The sequence below is a fragment of the Sycon ciliatum genome, chromosome 1 (assembly GCF_964019385.1).
Source record: "Sycon ciliatum chromosome 1, ocSycCili1.1, whole genome shotgun sequence".
Lineage (NCBI taxonomy): Eukaryota > Metazoa > Porifera > Calcarea > Leucosolenida > Sycettidae > Sycon > Sycon ciliatum.
Window position 1 is genome coordinate 36,607,455 of NC_088643.1, and position 18,880 is coordinate 36,626,334.

Consider the following 18,880-nt stretch of genomic DNA (forward strand, 5'->3'; position numbering starts at 1 on the left):
TCCAGCTACACAATGAGATGAGGATGGTCATTGTCATTTTCTGAGCTGCGAACGGGCAGAAAGGTGAGAAAATGTCGGATTTTGACCATTTGTGCTGACCTTTCAATTTCAACGTACCTCTCTATAACATGACCCAGCTGTAATTTCAGTGGTCGCATTGGTTTCATTTTTGGTTTGCTTGTAGGGCGCTGGCACCCGCATTCAGTGACCCAGAAAATTTGCCACTGCTGTGAATAGTTTAGTCGCAAAGTGAAGATTCACGGGTAAAAGCCCCAAACTTCAAAATAGGTTCTTTTTCAGCGTACCTCTCTATAACATGACCCAGCTGTAATTTCAGTGGTCGCTTTGGTTTCATTTTTGGTTTGCTTGTAGGCCGCTGGCACCCGCATTCAGCGACGACGAAAATTTGGCACTGCTGTGAATAGATTAGTCGCAAAGTGAAGAATCACGGGCAAAAAGGCCCCAAACTTCGAGATAGTTTGATATCAGCTTTGAGCAGCCCTGGGCGAGTTGTTTATTGAAATGTGGAATTTTTTCTTGGTGCACTTCCCTATGTCCAGCCAAACAACAAGATCAGGGTGGCTATGGTCAGTTCTTGAGCTTCGAACGGGCAGAAAGGTGACAAATTGTCGCTTTTTGCCCATTTGTGCCCATGTGTCACTTTCAACGTACCTCTCTATACCATGACCCAGCTGTGATGTGAGTGGTCGCATTGATTTGATTTTTGGTTTGCTTGTAGGCCGCTGCCTCCCGCATTCAGTGACGCTTAAAATTTGGCACTGCTGTGAATAGATTAGTCGCAAAGTGAAGAATCACGGGCAAAAAGGCCCAAAACTTCGAGATATTTTGATATCAGCTTTGAGCAGCCCTGGGCGAGTTGTTTATTGAAATGTGGAATTTTTTCTTGGTTCACTTCCCTATGTCCAGCGAAACAACAAGAGCAGGGTGGCTATGGTCAGTTCTTGAGCTTCGAACGGGCAGAAAGGTGACAAATTGTCGCTTTTTGCCCATTTGTGCCCACGTGTCACTTTCAACGTACCTCTCTATAACATGACCCAGCTGTGATGTGAGTGGTCGCATTGATTTGATTTTTGGTTTGCTTGTAGGCCGCTGCCACCCGCATTCAGTGACAACGAAAATTTGGCACTGCTGTGAATAGATTAGTCGCAAAGTGAAGAATCACGGGCAAAATGGGCCAAAACTTCGAGATAGTTTGATATCAGCTTTGAGCAGCCCTGGGCGAGTTGTTTATTGAAATGTGGAATTTTTTCTTGGTTCACTTCCCTGTGTCCAGGCAAACAACAAGATCAGGGTGGCTATGGTCAGTTCTTGAGCTTCGAATGGGCAGAAAGGTGAGAAATTGTCGCTTTTTGCCCATTTGTGCCCACTTGTCACTTTCAACGTACCTCTCTATAACATGAACCAGCTGTGATGTGAGTGGTCGCATTGGTTTGCTTTTTGGTTTGCTTGTAGGCCGCTGGCACTCGCATTCAGTGACGGCTGAAATGTGGCACTGCTGTGAATAGTTTAGTCGCAAAGTGAAGAATCACGGGCAAAAAGGCCCAAAACTTCGAGATAGTTTGATATCAGCTTTGAGCAGCCCTGGGCGAGTTGTTTATTGAAATGTGGAATTTTTTCTTGGTTCACTTCCCTATGTCCAGCTAAACTACAAGATCAGGGTGGCTATGGTCAGTTCATGAGCTTTGAACGGGCAGAAAGGTGAGAAATTGTCGCTTTTCGCCCATTTGTGCCCAAGTGTCACTTTCAACGTACCTCTCTATAACATGACCCAGCTGTGATGTGAGTAGTCGCATTGATTTGATTTTTGGTTTGCTTGTAGGCCGTTGGCACCTGCATTCAGTGACTACGAAAATTTGACACTGCTGTGAATAGATTAGTCGCAAAGTGAAGGATCACAGGCAAAAAGGCCCAAAACTTCGAGATAGTTTGATATCAGCTTTGAGCAGCCCTGGGCGAGTTGTTTATTGAAATGTGGAATTTTTTCTTGGTCACTTCCCTATGTCCAGCCAAACAACAAGATCAGGGTGCCTATGGTCAGTTCTTGAGCTTCGAACGGGCAGAAAGGTGAGAAATTGTCGCTTTTTGCCCATTTGTGCCCACTTGTCACTTTCAACGTACCTCTCTATAACATGACCCAGCTGTGATGTGAGTGGTCGCATTGATTTGATTTTTGGTTTGCTTGTAAGCCACTGCCACCCGCACTCAGTGACGCCTAAAATTTGGCACTGCTGTGAATAGATTAGTCGCAAAGTGAAGAATCACGGGTAAAAAGGCCCAAAACTTCGAGATAGTTTGATATCAGCTTTGAGCAGCCCTGCGCGAGTTGTTTATTGAAATGTGGAATTTTTCTTGGTTCACTTCCCTATGTCCAGCCAAACAACAAGATCAGGGTGGCTATGGTCAGTTCTTGAGCTTCGAACGGGCAGAAAGGTGACAAATTGTCGCTTTTTGCCCATTTGTACCCACGTGTCACTTTCAACGTACCTCTATAACATGACCCAGCTGTGATGTGAGTGGTCGCATTGATTTGATTTTTGGTTTGCTTGTTGGCCGCTGCCACCCGCATTCAGTGACGCCTAAAATTTGGCACTGCTGTGAATAGATTAGTCGCAAAGTGAAGAATCACGGGCAAAAAGGCCCAAAACTTCGAGATAGTTTGATATCAGCTTTGAGCAGCCCTGCGCGAGTTGTTTATTGAAATGTGGAATTTTTCTTGGGTCACTTCCCTATGTCCAGCCAAACAACAAGATCAGGGTGGCTATGGTCAGTTCTTGAGCTTCGAACGGGCAGAAAGGTGACAAATTGTCGCTTTTTGCCCATTTGTACCCACGTGTCACTTTCAACGTACCTCTATAACATGACCCAGCTGTGATGTGAGTGGTCGCATTGATTTGATTTTTGTTTTGCTTGTTGGCCGCTGCCACCCGCATTCAGTGACGCCTAAAATTTGGCACTGCTGTGAATAGATTAGTCGCAAAGTGAAGAATCACGGGCAAAAAGGCCCAAAACTTCGAGATACTTTGATATCAGCTTTGAGCAGCCCTGCGCGAGTTGTTTATTGAAATGTGGAATTTTTCTTGGTTCACTTCCCTATGTCCAGCCAAACAACAAGATCAGGGTGGCTATGGTCAGTTCTTGAGCTTCGAACGGGCAGAAAGGTGACAAATTGTCGCTTTTTGCCCATTTGTGCCCACGTGTCACTTTCAACGTACCTCTCTATAACATGACCCAGCTGTGATGTGAGTGGTCGCATTGATTTGATTTTTGGTTTGCTTGTAGGCCGCTGCCACCCGCATTCAGTGACGCTTAAAATTTGGCACTCCTGTGAATAGATTAGTCGTAAAGTGAAGAATCACCGGCAAAAAGGCCCAAAACTTCAAGATAGTTTGATATCAGCTTTGAGCAGCCCTGGGCGAGTTGTTTATTGAAATATGGAATTTTTTCTTGGTGCACTTTCCTATGTCCAGCCAAACAACAAGATCAGGGTGGCTATGGTCAGTTCTTGAGCTTCGAACGGGCAGAAAGGTGACAAATTGTCGCTTTTTGCCCATTTGTGCCCACGTGTCACTTTCAACGTACCTCTCTATAACATGACCCAGCTGTGATGTGAGTGGTCGCATTGATTTGATTTTTGGCTTGCTTGTAGGCCGCTGGCACTCGCATTCAGTGACGACGAAAATTTAGCACGGCTGTGAATAGTTAATCGCAAAGTGAAGAATCACGGGCAAAAAGGCCCAAAATTTCGAGATAGTTTCATATCAGCTTTGAGCAGCACTGGGCGAGTTGTTTATTGAAATGTTGAATTTTTTCTTGGTTAACTTCCCTATGTCCAGCCAAACCACAAGATCAGGGTGGCTATGGTCAGTTCTTCAGCTTCGAACGGGCAGAAACGTAAGAAATTGTCGCATTTTGCCCATTTCTGCCCACGTGTCACTTTCAACGTACCTCTCTATAACATGACCCAGCTGTGATGTGAGTGGTCGCATTGATTTGCTTTTTGGTTTGCTTGTAGGCCGCTGGCACCTGCATTCAGTGACGCCTAAAATTTGGCACTGCTGTGAATAGTTTAGTCGCAAAGTGAAGAATCACGGGCAAAAAGGCCCAAAACTTCGAGATAGTTTGATATCAGCTTTGAGCAGCCCTGGGCGAGTTGTTTATTGAAATGTGGAATTTTTTCTTGGTTCACTTCCCTATTTCCAGGCAAACAACAAGATCAGGGTGGCTATGGTCATTTCTTGAGCTTCGAACGGGCAGAAAGGTTAGAAATTGTCGCTTTTTGCCCATTTGTGCCCACGTGTCACTTTCAACGTACCTCTCTATAACATGACCCAGCTGTGATGTGAGTGGTCGCATTGATTTGATTTTTGGTTTGCTTGTAGGCCGCTGCCACCCGCATTCAGTGACAACGAAAATTTGGCACTGCTGTGAATAGATTAGTCGCAAAGTGAAGAATCACGGGGAAAATGGCCCAAAACTTCGAGATAGTTTGATATCAGCTTTGAGCAGCCCTGGGCGAGTTGTTTATTGAAATGTGGAATTTTTTCTTGGTTCACTTCCCTATTTCCAGGCAAACAACAAGATCAGGGTGGGTATGGTCAGTTCTTGAGCTTCGAATGGGTAGAAAGGTGAGAAATTGTCGCTTTTTGCCCATTTGTGCCCACTTGTCACTTTCAACGTACCTCTCTATAACATGAACCAGCTGTGATGTGAGTGGTCGCATTGGTTTGCTTTTTGGTTCGCTTGTAGGCCGCTGGCACTCGCATTCAGTGACGACGAAAATTTAGCACGGCTGTGAATAGTTAATCGCAAAGTGAAGAATCACGGGCAAAAAGGCCCAAAATTTCGAGATAGTTTCATATCAGATTTGAGCAGCACTGGGCGAGTTGTTTATTGAAATGTGGAATTTTTTCTTGGTTAACTTCCCTATGTCCAGCCAAACCACAAGATCAGGGTGGCTATGGTCAGTTCTTCAGCTTCGAACGGGCAGAAAGGTAAGAAATTGTCACATTTTGCCCATTTCTGCCCACGTGTCACTTTCAACGTACCTCTCTATATTATGACCCAGCTGTGATGTGAGTGGTCGCATTGATTTGATTTTTGGTTTGCTTGTAGGCCGCTGCCACCTGCATTCAGTGACGCCTAAAATTTGGCACTGCTGTGAATAGTTTAGTCGCAAAGTGAAGAATCACGGGCAAAAAGGCCCAAAACTTCGAGATAGTTTGATATCAGCTTTGAGCAGCCCTGGGCGAGTTGTTTATTGAAATGTGGAATTTTTTCTTGGTGCACTTCCCTATGTCCAGCCAAACAACAAGATCAGGGTGGCTATGGTCAGTTCTTGAGCTTCGAACGGGCAGAAAGGTGACAAATTGTCGCTTTTTGCCCATTTGTACCCACGTGTCACTTTCAACGTACCTCTATAACATGACCCAGCTGTGATGTGAGTGGTCGCATTGATTTGATTTTTGGTTTGCTTGTAGGCCGCTGCCACCCGCATTCAGTGACGCCTAAAATTTGGCACTGCTGTGAATAGATTAGTCGCAAAGTGAAGAATCACGGCCAAAAAGGCCCAAAACTTCGAGATAGTTTGATATCAGCTTTGAGCAGCCCTGGGCGAGTTGTTTATTGAAATGTGGAATTTTTTCTTGGTTCACTTCCCTATGTCCAGCCAAACAAGAAGATCAGGGTGGCTATGGTCAGTTCTTGAGCTTCGAACGGGCAGAAAGGTGACAAATTGTCGCTTTTTGCCAATTTGTGCCCACGTTTCACTTTCAACGTACCTCTCTATAACATGACCCAGCTGTGATGTGAGTGGTCGCATTGATTTGATTTTTGGTTTGCTTGTAGGCCGCTGCCACCCGCATTCAGTGACAACGAAAATTTGGCACTGCTGTGAATAGATTAGTCGCAAAGTGAAGAATCACGGGGAAAATGGCCCAAAACTTCGAGATAGTTTGATATCAGCTTTGAGCAGCCCTGGGCGAGTTGTTTATTGAAATGTGGAATTTTTTCTTGGTTCACTTCCCTATTTCCAGGCAAACAACAAGATCAGGGTGGGTATGGTCAGTTCTTGAGCTTCGAATGGGTAGAAAGGTGAGAAATTGTCGCTTTTTGCCCATTTGTGCCCACTTGTCACTTTCAACGTACCTCTCTATAACATGAACCAGCTGTGATGTGAGTGGTCGCATTGGTTTGCTTTTTGGTTCGCTTGTAGGCCGCTGGCACTCGCATTCAGTGACGACGAAAATTTAGCACGGCTGTGAATAGTTAATCGCAAAGTGAAGAATCACGGGCAAAAAGGCCCAAAATTTCGAGATAGTTTCATATCAGATTTGAGCAGCACTGGGCGAGTTGTTTATTGAAATGTGGAATTTTTTCTTGGTTAACTTCCCTATGTCCAGCCAAACCACAAGATCAGGGTGGCTATGGTCAGTTCTTCAGCTTCGAACGGGCAGAAAGGTAAGAAATTGTCACATTTTGCCCATTTCTGCCCACGTGTCACTTTCAACGTACCTCTCTATATTATGACCCAGCTGTGATGTGAGTGGTCGCATTGATTTGATTTTTGGTTTGCTTGTAGGCCGCTGCCACCTGCATTCAGTGACGCCTAAAATTTGGCACTGCTGTGAATAGTTTAGTCGCAAAGTGAAGAATCACGGGCAAAAAGGCCCAAAACTTCGAGATAGTTTGATATCAGCTTTGAGCAGCCCTGGGCGAGTTGTTTATTGAAATGTGGAATTTTTTCTTGGTGCACTTCCCTATGTCCAGCCAAACAACAAGATCAGGGTGGCTATGGTCAGTTCTTGAGCTTCGAACGGGCAGAAAGGTGACAAATTGTCGCTTTTTGCCCATTTGTACCCACGTGTCACTTTCAACGTACCTCTATAACATGACCCAGCTGTGATGTGAGTGGTCGCATTGATTTGATTTTTGGTTTGCTTGTAGGCCGCTGCCACCCGCATTCAGTGACGCCTAAAATTTGGCACTGCTGTGAATAGATTAGTCGCAAAGTGAAGAATCACGGCCAAAAAGGCCCAAAACTTCGAGATAGTTTGATATCAGCTTTGAGCAGCCCTGGGCGAGTTGTTTATTGAAATGTGGAATTTTTTCTTGGTTCACTTCCCTATGTCCAGCCAAACAAGAAGATCAGGGTGGCTATGGTCAGTTCTTGAGCTTCGAACGGGCAGAAAGGTGACAAATTGTCGCTTTTTGCCAATTTGTGCCCACGTTTCACTTTCAACGTACCTCTCTATAACATGACCCAGCTGTGATGTGAGTGGTCGCATTGATTTGATTTTTGGTTTGCTTGTAGGCCGCTGCCACCCGCATTCAGTGACGCTTAAAATTTGGCACTGCTGTGAATAGATTAGTCGCAAAGTGAAGAATCACTCGCAAAAAGGCCCAAAACTTCGAGATAGTTTGATATCAGCTTTGAGCAGCCCTGGGCGAGTTGTTTATTGAAATGTGGAATTTTTTCTTGGTGCACTTCCCTATGACCAGCTAAACAACAAGATCAGGGTGGCTATGGTCAGTTCTTGAGCTTCGAACGGGCAGAAAGGTTAGAAATTGTCACTTTTTGCCCATTTTCGCCCACGTGTCACTTTCAACGTACCTCTCTATAACATGACCCAGCTGTGATGTGAGTGGTCGCATTGATTTGATTTTTGGTTTGCTTGTAGTCCGCTGCCACCCGCATTCAGTGACAACGAAAATTTGGCACTGCTTTGAATAGATTAGTCGCAAAGTGAAGAATCACGGGCAAAATGGCCCAAAACTTCGAGATAGTTTGATATCAGCTTTGAGCAGCCCTGGGCGAGTTGTTTATTGAAATGTGGTATTTTTTCTTGGTTCACTTCCCTATGTCCAGCCAAACAACAAGATCAGGGTGGCTATGGTCAGTTCTTGAGCTTCGAACGGGCATAAAGGTTAGAAATTGTCGCTTTTTGCCCATTTGTGCCCACGTGTCACTTTCAACGTACCTCTCTATAACATGACCCAGCTGTGATGTGAGTGGTCGCATTGATTTGATTTTTGGTTTGCTTGTAGGCCGCTGGCACCCGCATTCAGTGACAACGAAAATTTGGCACTGCAGTGAATAGTTTAGTCGCAAAGTGAAGAATCACGGGCAAAAAGGCCCAAAACTTCGAGATAGTTTGATATCAGCTTTGAGCAGCCCTGGGCGAGTTGTTTATTTAAATGTGGAATTTTTTCTTGGTGCACTTCCCTATGTCCAGCCAAACAACAAGATCAGGGTGGCTATGGTCAGTTCTTGAGCTTCGAACGGGCAGAAAGGTGACAAATTGTCGCTTTTTGCCCATTTGTACCCACGTGTCACTTTCAACGTACCTCTATAACATGACCCAGCTGTGATGTGAGTGGTCGCATTGATTTGATTTTTGGTTTGCTTGTAGGCCGCTGCCACCCGCATTCAGTGACGCCTAAAATTTGGCACTGCTGTGAATAGATTAGTCGCAAAGTGAAGAATCACGGGCAAAAAGGCCCAAAACTTCGAGATAGTTTGATATCAGCTTTGAGCAGCCCTGGGCGAGTTGTTTATTGAAATGTGAAATTTTTTCTTGGTTCACTTCCCTATGTCCAGCCAAACAAGAAGATCAGGGTGGCTATGGTCAGTTCTTGAGCTTCGAACGGGCAGAAAGGTGACAAATTGTCGCTTTTTGCCAATTTGTGCCCACGTTTCACTTTCAACGTACCTCTCTATAACATGACCCAGCTGTGATGTGAGTGGTCGCATTGATTTGATTTTTGGTTTGCTTGTAGGCCGCTGCCACCCGCATTCAGTGACGCTTAAAATTTGGCACTGCTGTGAATAGATTAGTCGCAAAGTGAAGAATCACTCGCAAAAAGGCCCAAAACTTCGAGATAGTTTGATATCAGCTTTGAGCAGCCCTGGGCGAGTTGTTTATTGAAATGTGGAATTTTTTCTTGGTGCACTTCCCTATGACCAGCTAAACAACAAGATCAGGGTGGCTATGGTCAGTTCTTGAGCTTCGAACGGGCAGAAAGGTTAGAAATTGTCACTTTTTGCCCATTTTCGCCCACGTGTCACTTTCAACGTACCTCTCTATAACATGACCCAGCTGTGATGTGAGTGGTCGCATTGATTTGATTTTTGGTTTGCTTGTAGTCCGCTGCCACCCGCATTCAGTGACAACGAAAATTTGGCACTGCTTTGAATAGATTAGTCGCAAAGTGAAGAATCACGGGCAAAATGGCCCAAAACTTCGAGATAGTTTGATATCAGCTTTGAGCAGCCCTGGGCGAGTTGTTTATTGAAATGTGGAATTTTTTCTTGGTTCACTTCCCTATGTCCAGCCAAACAACAAGATCAGGGTGGCTATGGTCAGTTCTTGAGCTTCGAACGGGCATAAAGGTTAGAAATTGTCGCTTTTTGCCCATTTGTGCCCACGTGTCACTTTCAACGTACCTCTCTATAACATGACCCAGCTGTGATGTGAGTGGTCGCATTGATTTGATTTTTGGTTTGCTTGTAGGCCGCTGGCACCCGCATTCAGTGACAACGAAAATTTGGCACTGCAGTGAATAGTTTAGTCGCAAAGTGAAGAATCACGGGCAAAAAGGCCCAAAACTTCGAGATAGTTTGATATCAGCTTTGAGCAGCCCTGGGCGAGTTGTTTATTTAAATGTGGAATTTTTTCTTGGTGCACTTCCCTATGTCCAGCCAAACAACAAGATCAGGGTGGCTATGGTCAGTTCTTGAGCTTCGAACGGGCAGAAAGGTGACAAATTGTCGCTTTTTGCCCATTTGTACCCACGTGTCACTTTCAACGTACCTCTATAACATGACCCAGCTGTGATGTGAGTGGTCGCATTGATTTGATTTTTGGTTTGCTTGTAGGCCGCTGCCACCCGCATTCAGTGACGCCTAAAATTTGGCACTGCTGTGAATAGATTAGTCGCAAAGTGAAGAATCACGGGCAAAAAGGCCCAAAACTTCGAGATAGTTTGATATCAGCTTTGAGCAGCCCTGGGCGAGTTGTTTATTGAAATGTGAAATTTTTTCTTGGTTCACTTCCCTATGTCCAGCCAAACAACAAGATCAGGGTGGCTATGGTCAGTTCTTGAGCTTCGAACGGGCAGAAAGGTGACAAATTGTCGCTTTTTGCCCATTTGTGCCAACGTGTCACTTTCAACGTACCTCTCTATAACATGACCCAGCTGTGATGTGAGTGGTCGCATTGATTTGATTTTTGGTTTGCTTGTAGGCCGCTGCCACCCGCATTCAGTGACGCTTAAAATTTGGCACTGCTGTGAATAGATTAGTCGCAAAGTGAAGAATCACGGGCAAAAAGGCCCAAAACTTCGAGATAGTTTGATATCAGCTTTGAGCAGCCCTGGGCGAGTTGTTTATTGAAATGTGGAATTTTTTCTTGGTGCCCTTCCCTTTGACCAGCTAAACAACAAGATCAGGGTGGCTATGGTCAGTTCTTGAGCTTCGAACGGGCAGAAAGGTGAGAAATTGTTGCTTTTTGTCCATTTGTGCCCACGTGTCACTTTCAACGTACCTCTCTATAACATGACCCAGCTGTGATCTGAGTGGACGCATTGATTTGATTTTTGGTTTGCTTGTAGGCCGCTCGCACCCAAATTCAGTGACGACGAAAATTTGGCACTGCTGTGAATAGATTAGTCGCAAAGTGAAGAATCACGGGCAAAATGGCCCAAAACTTCGAGATAGTTTGATATCAGCTTTGAGCAGCCCTGGGCGAGTTGGTTATTGAAATGTGGAATTTTTCTTGGTTCACTTCCCTATGTCCAGCCAAACAACAAGATCAGGGTGGCTATGGTCAGTTCTTGAGCTTCGAACGGGCAGAAAGGTTAGAAATTGTCGCTTTTTGCCCATTTGTGCCCACGTGTCACTTTCAACGTACCTCTCTATAACATGACCCAGCTGTGATGTGAGTGGTCGCATTGATTTGATTTTTGGTTTGCTTGTAGGCCGCTGCCACCCGCATTCAGTGACAACGAAAATTTGGCACTGCTTTGAATAGATTAGTCGCAAAGTGAAGAATCACGGGCAAAATGGCCCAAAACTTCGAGATAGTTTGATATCAGCTTTGAGCAGCCCTGGGCGAGTTGTTTATTGAAATGTGGAATTTTTTCTTGGTTCACTTCCCTATGTCCAGCCAAACCACAAGATCAGGGTGGCTATGGTCAGTTCTTCAGCTTCGAACGGGCAGAAACGTAAGAAATTGTCGCATTTTGCCCATTTCTGCCCACGTGTCACTTTCAACGTACCTCTCTATAACATGACCCAGCTGTGATGTGAGTGGTCGCATTGATTTGCTTTTTGGTTTGCTTGTAGGCCGCTGGCACCTGCATTCAGTGACGCCTAAAATTTGGCACTGCTGTGAATAGTTTAGTCGCAAAGTCAAGAATCACGGGCAAAAAGGCTCAAAACTTCGAGATAGTTTGATATCAGCTTTGAGCAGCCCTGGGCGAGTTGTTTATTGAAATGTGGAATTTTTTCTTGGTTCACTTCCATATTTCCAGGCAAACAACAAGATCAGGGTGGCTATGGTCTGTTCTTGAGCTTCGAACAGGCAGAAAGGTTAGAAATTGTCGCTTTTTGCCCATTTGTGCCCACGTGTCACTTTCAACGTACCTCTCTATAACATGACCCAGCTGTGATGTGAGTGGTCGCATTGATTTGATTTTTGGTTTGCTTGTAGGCCGCTGCCACCCGCATTCAGTGACAACGAAAATTTGGCACCGCTTTGAATAGATTAGTCGCAAAGTGAAGAATCACGGGCAAAATGGCCCAAAACTTCGAGATAGTTTGATATCAGCTTTGAGCAGCCCTGGGCGAGTTGTTTATTGAAATGTGGAATTTTTTCTTCGTTCACTTCCCTATTTCCAGGCAAACAACAAGATCAGGGTGGGTATGGTCAGTTCTTGAGCTTCGAATGGGTAGAAAGGTGAGAAATTGTCGCTTTTTGCCCATTTGTGCCCACTTGTCACTTTCAACGTACCTCTCTATAACATGAACCAGCTGTGATGTGAGTGGTCGCATTGGTTTGCTTTTTGGTTTGCTTGTAGGCCGCTGGCACTCGCATTCAGTGACGACGAAAATTTAGCACGGCTGTGAATAGTTAATCTCAAAGTGAAGAATCACGGGCAAAAAGGCCCAAAATTTCGAGATAGTTTCATATCAGCTTTGAGCAGCACTGGGCGAGTTGTTTATTGAAATGTGGAATTTTTTCTTGGTTAACTTCCCTATGTCCAGCCAAACCACAAGATCAGGGTGGCTATGGTCAGTTCTTCAGCTTCGAACGGGCAGAAAGGTAAGAAATTGTCGCATTTTGCCCATTTCTGCCCACGTGTCACTTTCAACGTACCTCTCTATAACATGACCCAGCTGTGATGTGAGTGGTCGCATTGATTTGATTTTTGGTTTGCTCGTAGGCCGCTGGTACCTGCATTCAGTGACGCCTAAAATTTGGCACTGCTGTGAATAGTTTAGTCGCAAAGTGAAGAATCACGGGCAAAAAGGCCCAAAACTTCGAGATAGTTTGATATCAGCTTTGAGCAGCCCTGGGCGAGTTGTTTATTGAAATGTGGAATTTTTTCTTGGTTCACTTCCCTATGTCCAGGCAAACAACAAGATCAGGGTGGCTATGGTCAGTTCTTGAGCTTCGAACGGGCAGAAAGGTGACAAATTGTCGCTTTTTTCCCATTTGTGCCCACGTGTCACTTTCAACGTACCTCTCTATAACATGACCCAGCTGTGATGTGAGTGGTCGCATTGATTTGATTTTTGGTTTGCTTGTAGGCCGCTGGCACCTGCATTCAGTGACGCCTAAAATTTGGCACTGCTGTGAATAGTTTAGTCGCAAAGTGAAGAATCACGGGCAAAAAGGCCCAAAACTTCGAGATAGTTTGATATCAGCTTTGAGCAGCCCTGGGCGAGTTGTTTATTGAAATGTGGAATTTTTTCTTGGTGCACTTCCCTATGTCCAGCCAAACAACAAGATCAGGGTGGCTATGGTCAGTTCTTGAGCTTCGAACGGGCAGAAAGGTGACAAATTGTCGCTTTTTGCCCATTTGTACCCACGTGTCACTTTCAACGTACCTCTATAACATGACCCAGCTGTGATGTGAGTGGTCGCATTGATTTGATTTTTGGTTTGCTTGTAGGCCGCTGCCACCCGCATTCAGTGACGCCTAAAATTTGGCACTGCTTTGAATAGATTAGTCGCAAAGTGAAGAATCACGGCCAAAAAGGCCCAAAACTTCGAGATAGTTTGATATCAGCTTTGAGCAGCCCTGGGCGAGTTGTTTATTGAAATGTGGAATTTTTTCTTGGTTAACTTCCCTATGTCCAGCCAATCAACAAGATCAGGGTGGCTATGGTCAGTTCTTGAGCTTCGAACGGGCAGAAAGGTGACAAATTGTCGCTTTTTGCCCATTTGTGCCCACGTTTCACTTTCAACGTACCTCTCTATAACATGACCCAGCTGTGATGTGAGTGGTCGCATTGATTTGATTTTTGGTTTGCTTGTAGGCCGCTGGCACCTGCATTCAGTGACGCCTAAAATTTGGCACTGCTGTGAATAGTTTAGTCGCAAAGTGAAGAATCACGGGCAAAAAGGCCCAAAACTTCGAGATAGTTTGATATCAGCTTTGAGCAGCCCTGGGCGAGTTGTTTATTGAAATGTGGAATTTTTTCTTGGTGCACTTCCCTATGTCCAGCCAAACAACAAGATCAGGGTGGCTATGGTCAGTTCTTGAGCTTCGAACGGGCAGAAAGGTGACAAATTGTCGCTTTTTGCCCATTTGTACCCACGTGTCACTTTCAACGTACCTCTATAACATGACCCAGCTGTGATGTGAGTGGTCGCATTGATTTGATTTTTGGTTTGCTTGTAGGCCGCTGCCACCCGCATTCAGTGACGCCTAAAATTTGGCACTGCTGTGAATAGATTAGTCGCAAAGTGAAGAATCACGGCCAAAAAGGCCCAAAACTTCGAGATAGTTTGATATCAGCTTTGAGCAGCCCTGGGCGAGTTGGTTATTGAAATGTGGAATTTTTCTTGGTTCACTTCCCTATGTCCAGCCAAACAACAAGATCAGGGTGGCTATGGTCAGTTCTTGAGCTTCGAACGGGCAGAAAGGTTAGAAATTGTCGCTTTTTGCCGGTTTGTGCCCACGTGTCACTTTCAACGTACCTCTCTATAACATGACCCAGCTGTGATGTGAGTGGTCGCATTGATTTGATTTTTGGTTTGCTTGTAGGCCGCTGCCACCCGCATTCAGTGACAACGAAAATTTGGCACTGCTTTGAATAGATTAGTCGCAAAGTGAAGAATCACGGGCAAAATGGCCCAAAACTTCGAGATAGTTTGATATCAGCTTTGAGCAGCCCTGGGCGAGTTGTTTATTGAAATGTGGAATTTTTTCTTGGTTCACTTCCCTATGTCCAAGCAAACAACAAGATCAGGGTGGCTATGGTCAGTTCTTGAGCTTCGAACGGGCAGAAAGGTGACAAATTGTCGCTTTTTGCCCATTTGTGCCCACGTTTCACTTTCAACGTACCTCTCTATAACATGACCCAGCTGTGATGTCAGTGGTCGCATTGATTTGATTTTTGGTTTGCTTGTAGGCCGCTGGCACCCGCATTCAGTGACGCCTAAAATTTGGCACTGCAGTGAATAGTTTAGTCGCAAAGTGAAGAATCACGGGCAAAAAGGCCCAAAACTTCGAGATAGTTTGATATCAGCTTTGAGCAGCCCTGGGCGAGTTGTTTATTTAAATGTGGAATTTTTTCTTGGTGCACTTCCCTATGTCCAGCCAAACAACACGATCAGGGTGGCTATGGTCATTTCTTGAGCTTCGAACGGGCAGAAAGGTGACAAATTGTCGCTTTTTGCCCATTTGTACCCACGTGTCACTTTCAACTTACCTCTCTATAACATGACCCAGCTGTGATGTGAGTGGTCGCATTGATTTGATTTTTGGTTTGCTTGTAGGCCGCTGCCACCCGCATTCAGTGACGCCTAAAATTTGGCACTGCTGTGTATAGATTAGTCGCAAAGTGAAGAATCACGGGCAAAAAGGCCCAAAACTTCGAGATAGTTTGATATCAGCTTTGAGCAGCCCTGGGCGAGTTGTTTATTGAAATGTGGAATTTTTTCTTGGTGCACTTCCTTATGTCCAGCCAAACAACAAGATCAGGGTGGCTATGGTCAGTTCTTGAGCTTCGAACGGGCAGAAAGGTGAGAAATTGTCGCTTTTTGTCCATTTGTGCCCACGTGTCACTTTCAACGTACCTCTCTATAACATGACCCAGCTGTGATCTGAGTGGACGCATTGATTTGATTTTTGGTTTGCTTGTAGGCCGCTCGCACTCGCATTCAGTGACGACTAAAATTTGGCACTGCTGTGAATAGATTAGTCGCAAAGTGAAGAATCACGGGCAAAATGGCCCAAAACTTCGAGATAGTTTGATATCAGCTTTGAGCAGCCCTGGGCGAGTTGGTTATTGAAATGTGGAATGTTTCTTGGTTCACTTCCCTATGTCCAGCCAAACAACAAGATCAGGGTGGCTATGGTCAGTTCTTGAGCTTCGAACGGGCAGAAAGGTTAGAAATTGTCGCTTTTTGCCCATTTGTGCCCACGTGTCACTTTCAACGTACCTCTCTATAACATGACCCAGCTGTGATGTGAGTGGTCGCATTGATTTGATTTGTGGTTTGCTTGTAGGCCGCTGCCACCCGCATTCAGTGACAACGAAAATTTGGCACTGCTGTGAATAGATTAGTCGCAAAGTGAAGAATCACGGGCAAAATGGCCCAAAACTTCGAGATAGTTTGATATCAGCTTTGAGCAGCCCTGGGCGAGTTGTTTATTGAAATGTGGAATTTTCCTTGGTTCACTTCCCTATGTCCAGCCAAACAACAAGATCAGGGTGGCTATGGTCAGTTCTTGAGCTTCGAACGGGCAGAAAGGTGACAAATTGTCGCTTTTTGCCCATTTGTGCCCGCGTGTCACTTTCAAAGTACCTCTCTATAACATGACCCAGCTGTGATGTGAGTTGTCGCATTGATTTGATTTTTGGTTTGCTTGTAGGCCGTTGCCACCCGCATTCAGTGACGCTTAAAATTTGGCACTGCTGGGAATAGATTAGTCGCAAAGTGAAGAATCACGGGCAAAAAGGCCCAAAACTTCGAGATAGTTTGATATCAGCTTTGAGCAGCCCTGGGCGAGTTGTTTATTGAAATGTGGAATTTTTTCTTGGTGCACTTCCCTATGTCCAGCCAAACAACAAGATCAGGGTGGCTATGGTCAGTTCTTGAGCTTCGAACGGGCAGAAAGGTGACAAATTGTCGCTTTTTGCCCATTTGTGCCCACATGTCACTTTCAACGTACCTCTCTATAACATGACCCAGCTGTGATGTGAGTGGTCGCATTGATTTGATTTTTGGTTTGCGTGTAAGCCGCTGGCACCCGCATTCAGTGACGCCTAAAATTTGGCACTGCTGTGAATAGTTTAGTCGCAAAGTGAAGAATCACGGGCAAAAAGGCCCAAAACTTCGAGATAGTTTGATATCAGCTTTGAGCAGCCCTGGGCGAGTTGTTTATTGAAATGTGGAATTTTTTCTTGGTGCACTTCCCTATGACCAGCTAAACAACAAGATCAGGGTGGCTATGGTCAGTTCTTGAGCTTCGAACGGGCAGAAAGGTGACAAATTGTCGCTTTTTGCCCATTTGTGCCCACGTGTCACTTTCAATGTACCTCTCTATAACATGACCCAGCTGTGATGTGAGTGATCGCATTGATTTGATTTTTGGTTTGCTTGTAGGCCGCTCGCACCCGCATTCAGTGACGACGAAAATTTGGCACTGCTGTGAATAGATTAGTCGCAAAGTGAAGAATCACGGGCAAAATGGCCCAAAACTTCGAGATAGTTTGATATCAGCTTTGAGCAGCCCTGGGCGAGTTGGTTATTGAAATGTGGAATTTTTCTTGGTTCACTTCCCTATGTCCAGCCAAACAACAAGATCAGGGTGGCTATGGTCAGTTCTTGAGCTTCGAACGGGCAGAAAGGTTAGAAATTGTCGCTTTTTGCCCATTTGTGCCCACGTGTCACTTTCAACGTACCTCTCTATAACATGACCCAGCTGTGATGTGAGTGGTCGCATTGGTTTGATTTTTGGTTTGCTTGTAGGCCGCTGCCACCCGCATTCAGTGACGGCTAAAATTTGGCACTGCTGTGAATAGTTTAGTCGCAAAGTCACGGGCAAAAAAGGCCCAAAACTTCGAGATAGTTTGATATCAGCTTTGAGCAGCCCTGGGCGAGTTGTTTATTGAAATGTGGAATTTTTCCTTGGTTGACTTCCCTATGTCCAGCTAAACAACAAGATCAGGGTGGCTATGGTCAGTTCATGAGCTTCTAACGGGCAGAAAGCTGAGAAATCGTCGCTTTTTTGCCCGTTTGTGCCCACGTGTCACTTTCAACGTACCTCTCTATAACATGACCCAGCTGTGATGTCAGTGGTCGGATTGATTTCATTTTTGGTTTGCTTGTAGGCCGCTGGCACCCGCATTCAGTGACGCCTAAAATTTGGCACTGCTGTGAATAGTTTATAACAGATACACCCTACAGATACACCCTATATAACAGATACACCCTATATAACAGATACACCCTATATAACAGATACACCCTATATAACACATGACTGTAATACTTGATCCTCTTCCTAATATTAGGCCCTCTTCCTTAGAAGTATTTAACACTTTCTGAATGTATACAGATACCACAGATATCTACATATCACGTTAGTTTCAACATGACACGACCAGCCTGATGTCCACATCCATGTGCTGAGCATCACCTAGCTGATATATCCCTCGCTGTCAGAACTTACCACTTTCTTGCTCTCCTCTAGCGTGGCCAAGAGTTCATGCTGAGCGTGGCGCTCTGCCTCTAGTTGGTTGCGAATTAGCTCATACTCACTGTTGTTGGAAGATGTCTGCAAAGTACAGGGTTCAAGGCATGACAACAGTAGACCACAGACTCAGTAGAAATAGGAAGGCAGGATATAACAACACAAACAAAATACTCCCATGTGTGATCTCTTCAGATACACCCTATATAACAGATACACCCTATATAACAGATACACCCTATATAACAGATACACCCTATATAACAGAGACACCCTATATACAGTCAACTTCGCTTATAACTACTGCGGATATAACGACAATTCGCGAATAACGACATAATTTTCATGCCCAGAGCAAAGTCCCATCCAACTGTGACACATAAAATGAGACTTCGGGTATAACGACACTTTGCGAATAAGGACACTTTTCTGATGCCCCGCCGAGTGTCGTTATAAGCGAAGTTGACTGTAACAGATACACCCTATATAACAGATACTAGCCAGTGCAGGCTAAATTTTATTTTTCAAGGAAACCGTTCGAAAATGGTACCAATCGATTCAGCATGGCATTTTCATTCCTCCTGCAAAGTTTCAGCTGATTTGGAGTCATGACAAGGACGCTATGGCGATTTGAAGATCGAAAAACTTCACTTTTGTTTGTCAAGAAGAAAGACCATGATCGCACACAAATCATACAACCCGTGTGGCACAATGATTATTGAACGAAGTTGATCCGCGGACCCCGTGCTTTGCGCATGCACGCATGCATACTGCACAGTACAGAGGCTTTTTTGAACGCTCCAGTCTCTCCGGAGGCGTGGATTCGAATCCCACCGCTGCCACCAATGTAGTAGCTAGCCCTCGGAGACAATTTCACACACTCAAACAAAGCACTCACTTTGTGGTTTCACGAATACTCGTTAGGACAGAA

General features: G+C 45.0%; 2 long non-coding RNA genes across 2 annotated transcripts in view; both read left to right on the top strand.

The window, feature by feature from the left end:
* LOC135806975 (uncharacterized) overlaps positions 1 to 18,880 on the top strand; it is a 181,266-nt gene that overhangs the window by 75,088 nt on the left and 87,298 nt on the right. The window lies entirely within an intron of this gene.
* LOC135806974 (uncharacterized) lies at positions 1,660 to 2,495 on the top strand. The gene is made up of 3 exons (XR_010551393.1): positions 1,660 to 1,719; positions 2,028 to 2,085; positions 2,394 to 2,495. It is a non-coding gene; the product is annotated as an uncharacterized LOC135806974 (long non-coding RNA).